The sequence below is a fragment of the Anopheles nili genome, chromosome 3 (assembly GCF_943737925.1).
Source record: "Anopheles nili chromosome 3, idAnoNiliSN_F5_01, whole genome shotgun sequence".
Classification (NCBI taxonomy): domain Eukaryota; kingdom Metazoa; phylum Arthropoda; class Insecta; order Diptera; family Culicidae; genus Anopheles; species Anopheles nili.
Genome location: NC_071292.1, coordinates 60,301,972 through 60,315,920, shown reverse-complemented (window position 1 = coordinate 60,315,920; position 13,949 = coordinate 60,301,972).

The following is a 13,949-nucleotide window of genomic DNA, read 5'->3' as shown; positions in this document are numbered from 1 at the left end:
CGCAGCTGAAAGACGCCACCGCAAACAAAATATAATGAAATATAAAAAACGCAATAAAATGTACTGTATTCCCTCTTGTAGGTTCTTCCGTCTGCGCGTTTGTTCTGAAAGAGAGCGCAGCCGTAAGCGCGAGCGTAATTGCGCTCGAAGCTTGCGCTCGCGGCTTGCGTTCTCTCTACCTTGAAAGAAACTGAGCTGCAGAAATGAGAAATGTGAGCGAAGGGGAAAAGGGCCGAAGCATGCACGAGCGTTTCCGGCCGCGGTTTCATTTTTGACGACAAAACCGCAAATTTGAAGCCTTTTGAGAGCCTCGGTCGTGAGTTTCTTTTGAGTGATTCTTGGCAGTAGGGTAGCGCGCACTGTCAGGGCACAAAAGGGCATCGGCAGAGAGTGCGAAAAGCGAAATGCGAAAATCACGACTCGCAAAACCGACACCAACGAGGACGGTGCTCAGTGTTGGGCCTATCGCAGACGGTGATGCAACGTGCAGCGGGTTCGCTTGGTGGCTCGTAGGATGCACCGTAGGGAGGTAAGGTGCTGGTAGGGGGATGGGGAGGTGAAGAACTACCCAGATTGGGCACGTTTCGGGTGGCGCGGACGATAAACGAGCTACTTCTGGTCTGACAACGTGTCGATGATGCAGTGCGTTTGCATCCGTGCACTATCGGATCGATCGGCGAGCGTGAAGCATGCAGCCGTAGCTGTTATCACCGTTTGGGCACGAGTGACGATGGAACCGATGAATTGTTCTCAAAGTGCAGACGCTTGTGCAGAGTAGTGTGTGTCCAAAAACCGGTGATTGAAAAATGGTGCACTTTATCGGACGCTTCCATCTCCGATGGTTGGTTGGGAACGCATTTTTTTGTGTGCGTGTGTGTTTGATTTAATCGCACCTTTAATCGTACCTCGTAATTCGCATGAGTTTGTGTGTGAGATCGATCGAAGCAAGTACGAGTGACGGCTGCAGTGCGGTGCATCCCGTGCGCTGGTGTACGTGAACGGGCCTCGAGACGCGCAAAAATGTTCACCGGCCACTGGGCGCCTCCATCGGTTGGCCCCGGGCAGCAGTGGGTGATTTTTCTTCTCCACCGGGACTATGGGGAGGCCCTGCTTTTTTTTTTAATTAACACGACCGGTCGCCTGTCTGCGTGGTGACGATGGTTTCCGTTCTCGTGCGTGTGAGTGTGTTGGTGCGTGATGATTTTGTGCACACGCGGTACAAGGATTTGAGGAAATGCACCCGCGTTGTGAGCCCGACGTTATAAGCGAGTGAGATCGGGTAAACTTGAGCTTTATCTCTCTCTCTTTCTCTATTTCTTTCTCTCTCTCTCTCTCTTTGGGTTAGTTTTCCTTATTCAATTTGTGCTGCTCGTCCTTCTGCGGGGTGGTTTTTGCACATGCAATCTCATTGATGCTGGTTGCATTTATCGTGGATGGGGATGTTTGTGTGCGTCTCACGATTTCCCGCTACGTGTTAGTCGTGTTGGTGAGTTTGATGGTGTTTTGGGGCTGTTTTTTTTTTGCTCCACGACCGTCCCTTTTGTCGGCTCACGTGCTTCAACCGATTGCGCCCGATAAGAGAGAGAGCTATCCGGACGAACGAAAGCCACGTGCGTGTGGTGGTGTGCGCCATTTTTTTCATCCTTGTGCTTTACCGGTTTGCCGGCGAGGTGGTTGTGTTGGTGCGCTTATGTACGGTTGCACTTGAAGTGCAGTACCGTGATCGCGCGAGTGAGTGCGAGAAAAAGACTCAACTTAAGAGAGAGAGAGAGAGAGAGCGAGTGCAAACGAGCGAGAAAAAGAGAGAGATAAACGCAAGACCGAAAAATCTGTTAAACGTTCATCTTGTCTTTGAAAACGCTGCTACACGGCAAAAAAGGATATCACTCAACCGGGTGGAATGGTGAAGGATTACCCTTTGGCGTAACAGAAAAACGTCCTGGCTAGTGACAAAAAGTGAGATGGTACGAGGCAGAGCGCACACAAGCAGGTGAGACAAGAGCACTCGTGAGGTGGGTGGGAAAAAACCGAGTAGAAAAACGGAAGAAAAGCTCCGCGACGGTTGTGTCAAAAACGATGAAGCGCGCGAGGTGACAAAAAAAAAGGTAAAGTCACAAAATTGAAATCAATAGTCCGGAACGTGTGCCCGAAAGAAACGGAAGGATTTCCGCCTACATTCGAAACGCTCGCGTGATCATGATTGATGGTCGTGATGAAAAGATTTTGCATTTTCGCACGCCCGTACCGTTTTGGGGGATGATTTTATGGCTCCGCTGCCTTTGTGATTTCGTGCCTGAGGAATGAGTTTTCTTTCCGGCTGTTTGGAAGGTGGATGGGTACGAATTATGCTATCTTCTATCGCAACTCGTTGCTGGAAGAAGTTTCGTTTGTACTGGGCGTATTACAATGGAAGGGTTATTCACGTAAGCTGTGCTTGGTTTTACCGACAGATTTAACACAAAGTCATGGAAAAGCAACATAAAAGAATTCGAATATCAAATAATAAAAAACGAGCAAACGAAAACTATAAAATGCTCTTAAAGATTGCAGTGCTTTTCGAAGCAAAAGCAAACCTAAAGTGAGACCACCCGTTGACATTGGGTGAAGGTTGGCGAGATTAGCTCAAGTGGGACATCAGACATTCAACCAGACGGTTTTGTTGGCATTTGATAACAGCTTGCAACCGGCCGAGTGGTGTTTGAACTGGGCAGAGTTATGTTCACTTTCCATTGGCATGTTTTTTTGTTTTGCAGTCTCGTTTTCAATTGTCTACCACTCGCCACCGTCTGGTGTCTGGCGTGCAGACCGGACCCGGGGCCACGCTAATCATCAAAGGCGTAGCGAGCAGACGTCTGATGAACTTTTGCCGGAGCTCTGAAACGGAGCGGAACCGATCGCAAAACGCCATTGTTTCTGTTCGGGATAGTTTGCCGGTGTGCGGCGCACTGTGAAGCGGTACAATCAAGCCGGTCAGAATGATTGCGGCATGTCAATGACCTATCGGTGCGTGTTCTTTGAAGGTCCATCAAGTGGACAAGCGCTTGGATCGGAGAGGACGATTGCTCTGGCATTTCATGTTCCACTGGGCGCACCTTGAATATTAGTCTGGCTTCAGTACGCCTCGTGACTTTCACTGTATGTGCTCTTTCGTAATCAATAAGGTAGACGGGGAGAGATGAAAGTCATGCCATATAGCTGTTAATTAATTCTTTTTTGAGGAAAAATGGTCGATTCGAAAAGCATTGGTCTTGGGGTGAGTTAAATAAGTATGGCTTTGTTAATAGCAATTATTTCCTAAACATTTACGCACGATAATACAGCTCCATTTAAGTTTACTCAAGTTCAATAAAGTTTATTGAGTGTGTTTTTAGTTGCACAAACACAAATTTTCCGGCCTAGAGGAAACAAAGAAATACCGCAGAAGGATCAGTGCCGGCAGACAGATTTTCATCGCCGAACGTCGGGAGGCTGCGGTTTTTTTTTTCGTTCCCCCCAGTCCGGATGCCTGAACACCGGTCGATGCACAATAAGCCCTCCATTCAATAATGGACAAGAGCTTTTACCGAGCGGGTGTGTTTGTGCATGTGTATGTACTCCCACCTCCCGCATGAAAAGGTGCAGCCAGACCGTGGGGCGAGACCCACGAGAGGGCATTTAATTTTTCGTCTCGTTTAATTCCTGCTCACTCGCCGCAACTAACATGCCTCCTGTGCTTCTGATTGAACGTGTGTGTGAGCTTGTGTTTGTGCACCGGCAGGACATCACAACTGCGTCGGTAGTGGTGGTACTGGTAAGGCCGGAACGGCTGATTAACGGCCGGCAGTGAGTTGACCATTTTTGGGCAGTTCGGTTGCGTTCGTCGAAGCACTACTAGGATCGAAAAGGTGGCAGAAAAGGGGTGGAAGTCGGATGGCGAAGGCTGTGTGGGGAAGTGAATGGATCGTTGGAACCGGCCTCACTTCGGCCGCTAGCGTGTGTGGGTGTGTGAGGATCGAAAGGGTGCGTAGTAACCGGTAAGCACGAAGCCAGCACCGATGCGTTGCACACGCGTCGTAGTGCATGCGTGCTAGCGCACCGACAATGGCGTGCGTTCGGGTGCGTGCGGGATGCATTTTTTCGTCGCGCAACTACGCACTCTACGCAAGTTACGGTTACCGTACGCAAACGAAGTTGCCGTATGGCTCTCGTACACGCACACGCGTATCGCGCCGGTGCAGTTGCAAAGCGGGTGGTTTTTGCATCGATTGCTAGCGGTTGACCGGTGTGAGCAAGATAGCGTACCGGAAGGGATAATTGGCCCGTGGGAAAATCGAGTTTTCCACCCGAGAGCTCGCCGGAGTACACTGCGAGCAGTGGTGGTGATGCCGGTTGGGAGTAGGAATTCATTGATTTTTCGGCCATTTAGTGATAGAGCCATGAGTGTCTTCAGGCCGCCATGAGCAAGTGACGATCGTAGTGAAGCACACGCGACCAAGAATACAGCTCTGTTTTTTTTCCTGCGTTTTCGAAGCAAGGAAAAAGGCAATTTTCCACGCAAATACCAAGCCAAGCGCGTATGCAATCTAATTCCGTCCGCACAATCACGCTCCTTTGTCGCGCTGGCAGCGTTTGTGAAGTGTTTCGCAAACTCGATTAAAGACAACGCGCGCACGAACGGGCGGCTTCCGGTTGGGAGTGTTCACGCGCGGCAAAAGATGAGTGCCATATTTCCTGCGGCACACAAGGATCCGGAAGCCAGCGACACGTGAACGTGGCCCAGCAGTTTGGTAGTCTTGCGACTCCCGCACCCGACCGGGGTGGCATGAATGATCAGCTAGCACACCGGCGAGCTGTCTCGGACCCGTGGGTCGCGTGAGTTTTACCTTCGCACGTCACGCGAGGAAAGCCACCTGGCAAACGAAGCGCCGGAACGCTGTGACCGAATTGATGGGAAATGGAACGGTTTTTTTCTTCTGCTAGCTGTGTGTGTGTGTGTCCTCCATCTCCGATCTACCAGGTCCCGGTGAGGAAGGAAGTTCAATTTAAAGTTTGTTTAAAGTCGACATGCCATTAGCACGCGCCAATGCCCTAACGAACCCGCCCGGAATAGTGTCGGCACAGGAGTTCGAAGTCCACAAATTTTAGCGGACGTTCCGGCTTCTGGATCGACGTTCGGACCACGAACTGGACGAGCTGGCTGGGCACGGGCTTTTAATAAAGTTGATAGTGAAAACTTAGACAACTCGGAAGCGTGTGAGTTTGTGTGCGCGTGTGCGACTGTGTGGGAGTGATATTTTAGTGCATCTTGTCGCCTCAATCTGTCTGACAGTTGTAAATTGTTCTAATCGTTCCGGTGGCGGAAACTTTGCGCCCGGTTCCGGGTGAAAATGTTGATTAAGAATGAAATGAACGCGGTGCTGTATAAACTGCTGATAAATTGGTTCACGTTGTCTGCGCTGGAGCGAGTGAAAAAGAATAATAAAGAACGCGCCAACTTGTGAAACTTTTGTGCCAGACGATGGGTCGATTTCGTTTTGGCTGGTGTTATCGCTGGAATGTTTCTGTCGTTGGCATTAGCACGCAATTTGGAATGATCGTCTAGCCGGTGTGTTGTCACATGTGAATAACATTGTCTTATGAAATATTGGGATTTTGTTTGAAATATATTGTACGCTTTCGGTCGACCGTGTATAATGTGTGTCATCTCATCAACCATAAGAATTATTAACTCTCGTTTGATATGTTTCGACAAGGTGGGACAATATTCATCACGAGAATGTCACTGGCCTGGACTATTGCGCTACGCAAATATCTGTGAAAATTTTCGCTCAATACTTATACCACTTTTCTCGGTGGGCTTTATGTTACGACTAAGGATTTAGCCATCTTTTCGCGAGATCCTGAACAAACGTTGCATTCTTGCATGAAGATCCGCACGTCGGGATGCTTCTCTGCTATTGCCTTAGGCAGGTTGAAACTGCACAAGCAGTTGTGGTCGAGATGCAAAACGGATAGCTGTGGTGGGAAAAGAAGCATTTTACCGTACGAAATCGTGGCTATTTTGTTGAACCCCAGCTGCAGCTCGCGAAGATTCGAAAGGGTCGCAAAGTCCTCCATCGAGAGGCTGGAAATTTGGTTGCTACTCAGCGTTATTTTGGTGACGTTGGGCATTCGCTGCAGGCATTTCGGAGTCTCCTGGAGAAGGTTTAATGAGATGTCTACTTCACGCAACGCGCTCATGTTTTGCCATTCGCAAAACGATAGCCTTTGCAGGTTGTTCGAACGGAGCTCGAGTAGCTCCAGCTTTACGGAGCTTAAGCTACCGGACAGGAACTCGAGCGCGTTGTACGATAAGTCTAAGTGAAGCAGGTGCGGAAATGCCATGAAAATATCTAGATTGAGGGATTTAAGCAGATTACGCCGCAACAGCAAGGCACCCAGCGTGGAGTTACGTACTATGTTAGTATTATCGTTTATGGTCGCGACCTTGCTACTGGAGATCTCGAAATGTGTCAATCTGTTAAACTGGCGAAGCGTTGCAAGATCAAGAATCTCGATATTGGTGAAGCGATAGCGAAACTCAGCGATATTTTCTAGACGGAGCGCTGTGGGAGTAATCTCCTGTACCGGAGCGTGTTCGATCGTTATGTAACGTATATGAGAGTTGTTGCAGAAATGCAACATACGAAGGTTTGTCGAGTATAGGGTGATATTACGGAGCGTACAATTTGTTGGTACAGCCACCCAATATAGCAGCGAAGACCAGCTCACGTAAAGTTCGTCCACGGCAAAGTTGCTAAGGCTACCCAGCACTTGATCTTCCATATTGTCGGCTAAATAGTTATACATTGTTAACTTTTTGATCGTGGCATTTGCTTGCGGGAATACAGCCAACTCCTCTCGAACAGGGTTCCAGTTCTCTAGATAGCAGATGTCGGATGCATTGGGGCAGTGAAACTCGGCTTGCTCCGTTTGTGGTAGAAAAGATGCCACAAGTATGAGACTAAAACGAAGGAAAACGTTATCATGAAATATTTTAAACTGTAGCTCAAAACACTTTACAATTATTCATGACATTTTGAGTATTGCACGATGTATGGAATATAAATTTGATATTGCTGTCGTTGGGAACAAACATGCGAGCATTGTTAGAGCAGAAACAATATAACACTTGTTTGACACCCGAGAACATGCTGAACATCGTGCTGGAAACATTCTTCGATACCGCTTTTACTGCAAAAATTTAAAACTTGGTACCTTGCAACAAACGACACTAGACTACGCGTTGACATCGCACGACCAGATGAAATATCCCTCATAGAATGAGCTCTAATGCTTTTTTTCGTTGTCCATTTCCATAGATTTAAGCTGCTTAAAACTCGTTAAAAGCCGGAGCATTGTCAAATGGAATCAAATTTAATGCTAAAAAGATTGCTCGTAACTTTCAATTCTTCATTGCTCTTTTCCAGAAGCTATAAAAGATTCGAACGAAGTGTTTAATATCATATTACACATCGCTTTGTTCGCTCATCGCTCGTGTTAGAATATTGTATGGATTAACGATTATGGTACGCGTGCAGAAACTGGCACAAATGTGAAGTCGTTAATAATAGATTAAGTGAAAAGCGTCCAAATATAGGTGAGCACTTATGCAACTGGGCATGGTCAATTGGTCGGATTGTGATGCAATCTTTATCTAAGGATGGCATTGAAAAAAGGCAGGTGAAACTAGGGCTGTTGTAACAGCAGATTTAAAGCAAGCGTACTTCTGAAATGATAAATTCAGCTTCACTTATTGAAAATAGACGACTTCATCGATAATTTGACGACGACGCGGTTTTAATAGACGTCTTGTTAAGCCCGACTGCTAGTCTTAATTGAATTATGTAGTCACCTGATCACGCCGGCATCGAATGATCAAGCGAAACATCTAAATATAAACCAAGCTGTGTGAGAACCCGTGGGATCATTCCATCGAACACCAAAGCACCAATGTCAGCTGTGCTCGAGCTCATTACCGTACTTGTTATCGGTAAGCCGGAGCGCACTTGTAACATCGGCAGCATCATTTTCCGACAGCTGAGCAAAAGGTTTTTTACCCAACGTAGCCATTTTCCTGCACCCTTCGTTATCGATGGGCGTCATATTTTTTTTTATTTCACGTGGTTATATTTTTATTCCATTCAGTGTGCGTGTTTGAAGAAAAAAACCAAGCAAATAGGAAAAAAGGCAGGAAAAAACAACCTCGCGCTATTGAAATCAAGCGCAAGATAAAAGGAAACTCTGCGAGAGATAAAGGACAAACATAAATCCTGCAGCTGAAATGCGGCGAGAGGATGACGCCTGGGCGCTGGAAGGAAAACCCCCGAGTGAATAGGCAAGTGAAAATGTTATTTGATATTCGTTTGCCCCCGGTCGATAACAGCACTGTTGTTTGTTGTTCGGCGAGGCAGCGACTTTCACTGGAATGTTGCTCGCTTTTCATCATCGTGCGATTATTTTATAAGATTAGCTTGCTGGAATGAGACGGCAAAAAGAAAGAAAGTAGCGATCGGAGGCATGTTTATACACTGTTACAAAAAGGCGAATAAAGTACAGCAATGCGTGGAACAACATTCCAAAACCATCCACCGCTGAGTGGACAAAATCAACGTTATATCATGTTTGGGCTCAATTTCATGGAATTTTTCACGTGAAAACGGCGCGTGAAATGTTTGCTCAAAACACTTACCAATCATAACGCAAGGGCGACGGTAAAGCGAAGAACTATGATGACGTTTTGTGTTTCCCATCACTAGGAGGGTTTTAAGTTTTTTCTTCTCGCTCGCTTCTCGGTGCTTTTTGATCGAGCGTGTTGCCGAAAATGTGCGCTAATTGCTTAATCATTCCTAGCGTGGCGTTGCCGTTTTGCGTTCTACCCTAAAACCTGGTGTTTCACAACGGCACCGCTGGCCGGGTTCAAAGCGTGGAAGCGTGGAACACGCTTAAGTTCATTTGCGCACGGTGGAAAAGTAAAGTTTCCAAACTACCTTTCAACAATAATTAATTTCCTCAGAATTAGTGTCGTGGAAAACGATGTCAGGCTTGCCGGGGAGCCTGCTCGCTCGATGAAGCGCTCCATGCAATCCGGTTACCAGTACGGTGGAGATTTTTTGCTCTCCACCTCCGCGAGAAGTTCCGCTCAAACGCCGGGAAGCACTCGAGCACCCGGAGGTGACCGGTAAGGGATCGAGGGAGCGCAAACAAGCGCGAACCAATCGGAACCGTTTAGCACCGGATGGAATCGCATCCGGGAAGCACTTCCTGTTCCCGGTAACCACCGCCGTGGGTCGATCGTGGCGCTCTTCAACCCTCAAGAGCCGCATTTTGCGTGTCTTCGTCGAATCTGGTGGAACGAAATGGAAATTTACGCTCCCCAGTACGATCCGACCTTTTGCTCGTTGGCTCATCATGCTGGGCAGGTTTGGCTGAGCTAAGCGGATCCTGTGTGTGAGCGACCATATGCATCGACCGGGCGATGGATTTAAAATTTACATATTAATTAAAAAACCATTTTCCACCATCATCTTCACTTAATGTCAGTATCAATTGCAGCGCGTTTGATGGTACGGAAAATTCGTGACCCGCACGAACCACCGTTTAGGTGAACGAGGTGCAGAAAGGGACCAAGCAAAGGGACGGTGGATGATCGAAGCGTCCGCGTCGGGTGATGCGTACCCAGTGCTCGTCGAACCATGACCAGGCGCCTCCATCGGGGGGAGCGATCGCGGCTGTCATGCATGTTGGCAGGCACGGAATTTGTGCTGTGGCATGTGCGATTTTCCGAGCGAACCGGGCCGTGGAATGCGCATGGTTACAGAAGCTCAAGTGGTTGTTTTTTTTCTCTCTCTCTGCTTCTTCACTCTCGTCCATAATGCATGAAATTCCTGGGCTAGCTGTAAAATCACTCAAACTAAATTACGGGCAGTGGGGCATTTGTCGAAATTACCGTTGGAAGACATAATTTCTAAACCATTCGTGATGTTTAAGAGATGCAGTATGAGTAATCACAGACGGCTCTCAATTCGATTCGACAAGCTGGATAAATTTAGTTGACGAATTAAAAGTGATTTTATCCATAACAAAATTGAAAATTAAATTCATTTGGGTGGAACATTGTCATTCGGAGGCTGAAGCGAAAATAAAATTTTACACTTATTTTTAGCGAATACTTTTGAAACCGTGCTCTATCAAAATTAGCAACTTCCCACACAACACGACGATAAAATGGAGCACGAGTGGGCCACTGAATTTATTGCTCGTTTATTGCATGTCATCACAGCGGATGAAAGTAAAAATAAAACACGTACTCCTGCTATCCGCTTCCCGTTGAATGGTCGCATTGATTACACCTCGCTATGGTGCACATTCGCGACCGCGAAGGGACCACACTTCTCGGAAGAGCGCCCAAAAAGCAGCCCACTCTCGTTCCGTTGGTCGCCATCCCGGGCCGGTAATTGAGCGTTGTCAAAATAATTCAATTTTCCGTGCGCTCCCATGGGCTGTCCGATTTGGCTAATGACTTCTCTAAATACTTTGATCTGTTTCTTTGCCTTCGAATGCCCACGAGGAGCATCCCACGGGCAGGGCCTGGCGGATAAGCAAACTTCCAGCGTTTGTGCAGTGACGAGGAGGAAGAAAAGAAAAAAAAATCACAAGCAGCCATCAAGTCAACGCAGCTCTGATGGCACGATTTTTTGATTCTCTTCCGGCTGCGTTAAAGTGGATGGACACGAGGTCCGGACACGTGGGCCCTCGAGGGCAATGGACGGCAGCTTTAAAACGGAGCAACCGGAAATACCACAATGGCCGGGGCCGCGTTCGCCTCGCTAATGATGGCAGATAAAATCGGAATGAGCGTTATGTCGTGAATTTAAAGTTTTTTTCGTGTCTAGTTTAAAGTTCATGTTATTGTCGATTATGGCTTTAAATATCAGTTAATGATTTTTATTATTGTTGATTCATGAAAAAGAGAGAATGACACATTGTGTTATGAGGTTAGAACAATGTTGCAGGGCATAATCTGTGTTTAAATCATAATGCATGTTTCATTATGAATATTTATATCAATTAACTGCTGAAAATACCATGATGCCTAAGCGTTTGGCTTAAAATTTTGTGTTCCCTCCGTACAGTTGGAGGCATCCTCGCTGACTGTTGTGAAATGGTGTGTTTCGCTAATTTGATGTCACTCATACAGGTATTAAAGAGCCTTTTGTACTGCGAATAGCATTCATGTCATGGCCCCGGGGTTTGCAATAAAGATACGCATGTAATTATAATGAGCATCCGTTCTTTCTTGTAGAAAAGCGGTCCCCAAAACCCGGCACGTAGCATTAATTCTCGGTTAATAATACGCTGCAGCCACGTCCCCGCTGCTCTCCATTATTGGCGCGTGCATAATATTATCGCGCTCCCCTCCTGTTATTCGATGCAGGGCGAAACGAGCCTGTCATGTTGACGGGCCAACGTACGCGCAGTTTGTGGACGTTGCGAAATATTAAAGTGGTGTAAAAAAAATGAACCCCCCCTGCTCATGAGCACACGCGTACGTGGCCCTCGTTTCACGCGTGGCCTAATGAGCACATTTAAGATGACAGTAGTAGACCGTGGTGTTTTTGACGTTCCCTAAAAGAGGGTGAATTCGATTCCTGCATGCTGCTTATCGCACTTCTGATGCCGTACACCCGTGCCTGGTTGTATTTATGGTGTGGAAAATGGAGATGAAAAAACATGGTGACTGTCTGGAGAACTGTAGAGCATCGAAACGGGCCCGTGGTTTTTTAGCTGACCAAGTTAGGTCGTGGAAACGGGACTGTAGATTTTTCCCGCAAAAGAACCGATAAGCTTGGCGAGATGGATTTAAAGAGCACGAGTGTGCTGGCTGCAATCTTGTCGCTATTGTTCCCCCGGGGGCATTCAATCGGCGTCCTTTCCCGGCCAAGGCACTGTTGCATGCATTGCGGTCGGATACAAGAAACAGTGGGTGGAAAAGGAAGAGAGTAAAAACCCATTTTCGTTGCCTTCCTGCTGACGGCAAAAGGATGAAGTTTCTAGTCTCCTCGCAAATGAATCACCGCAGCAGGCTGTTAGCGGGTGAAGAAGCGAGTGAGAACGTGCGAGAAAGATGTGAGAGAGTGAGCGAGAAAGCGTGTGGACGCACGTGAGTGATTTAAAAGTAAGTACGACGACATCTCAAAGCAAAAAAAAAATATATATATATATACTACGGATGAGAGACTCATTTCATCTCTCGAGATTTCGTTAATTGAGCATTTTTGTCGGACGTTTTCTCACGCTTCTCGTGCTGGTGCAAGCTACGTGCAAGCGTTCTATTTTATTTAGTCGTACGTTTCTAAAGCCGTGGAAAGCTCACTGTATTTTGAATCTGTGAACGAAAAAACAAACATGGAAGTGTATTAATTTTTCGTCCACTATTTGCTCACCCCTCTCACGGGTACACGGCTTACTGCTGCTAATGATCACATAGCCTTGAGACTTTCTGGATCATTTGTTCCCGCATGGCGGGAGAGCAGTAAGCGAGAAAAAAATAAAACAAAAAGAGAGAGAGAGAGAGAGAGAGAGAACGAGTGCGAGAGAGACAGAGCGAGTGAGATGGAGACTGAACCTTTTCCGCTTTCGACTCTCCCACCAGCATGAGGTTTTCTCTGCGTTGTTGCCACCCCCGAGCGCGAAGGATGCTGCGCTTGGCCGAAGGTAGGTCGTGTTCGGGATGTGCCGATTTTTCCCAAACCCGTGTCCACCTCCCCCCTCTGGGAGGTAGCATCGGGTTTTTCCATCGGACAGCCGATCTCACGCGTGCCTCGTGGGCCACTCAGTCGTCTCACGGTGCGAAGACGAGACACGGATCTCGCCGCCACGTTCGTTCGGGCGTTCGCTACGGAATCCTGTTGCTGTCACGTTGGTTCTTTCTTGCGCTCATCTTCAGTTCGCATCTTGCGGTTCGTCGCGTCGGTTTTGCAACGAGCCGGAGAACGGCAACCAAACGGTCCTTTTGGTGGTTCCGCGTTCCGAGTACGGCGCCTGGCGCTTGACGTTCGAGTGTGTTTGTGCGAGTTTGAGTGCAGGTGATTTCTTGAGCATTCGCTGCTGTTAAAAGTGCCGGCCATGTGTCGAGTGTCTCCGCTGGTGGTATGCATATTCGCGCTAGCAAAATTATAGGCTGATCGGGTGTCCCGAGTGGAGAAGCACAGCAGGTAGGAGTGCCATCGATGTGAAGCTATTAATTTTCTGCGGATGCATCGAGCGAGTGGTGACGATGGACTCGTGACAAATGGGTCACTCTTAGGAAAGGGGGGTTTCCCATTTGTCGAGCCAGAAATATCGGTGTCTTCGCTTCCAAAAGGCTTCTTTGTTTCTCGATCGCATTTGCAAGGATAAATTTAAAGAAGGAGAAAATTGCACCAAATTAGCCGCCATAAATCCCATCGACGACGACGACAAGCAAGACTGCCCGAGCTTGTGAATGGCCAGGGACGGCTCAGTAGGCCGCGTCCTTGCCGTGCCGGAGGGTGGTCAGAAAAAACAAGGTTCCAAATTTATCAAATCTCGCCCAGGGCAAAGGACGCAGTTTTTTTGCCCGTTCTCGGCCACGCCGTTGACAAATCACGACCGGTTGAAAGACGATGCTACGTCGCGCCGCTGTCGTGTTCTATCAAATTTATGAACCACATCGGTCGGCGTAATTGAGCCGAAGTGCTCCAGTGCCACGCCACGGAGTGCGTGTTTCACCACCCCGAGGCAACATTGTCAACGGTAGCACCATCATCATCATCATCATCATAACCATCAGCAGTAGCAGCAGCAGCATCATCATTGTCATCATAGTCACCTTTGGTTTGGTCCTTTCGGGCTTCGGTCCGTTCAACTCTTTCTCGCGTGTGGTGGGCACGAGCGGGAAAAATTAAATA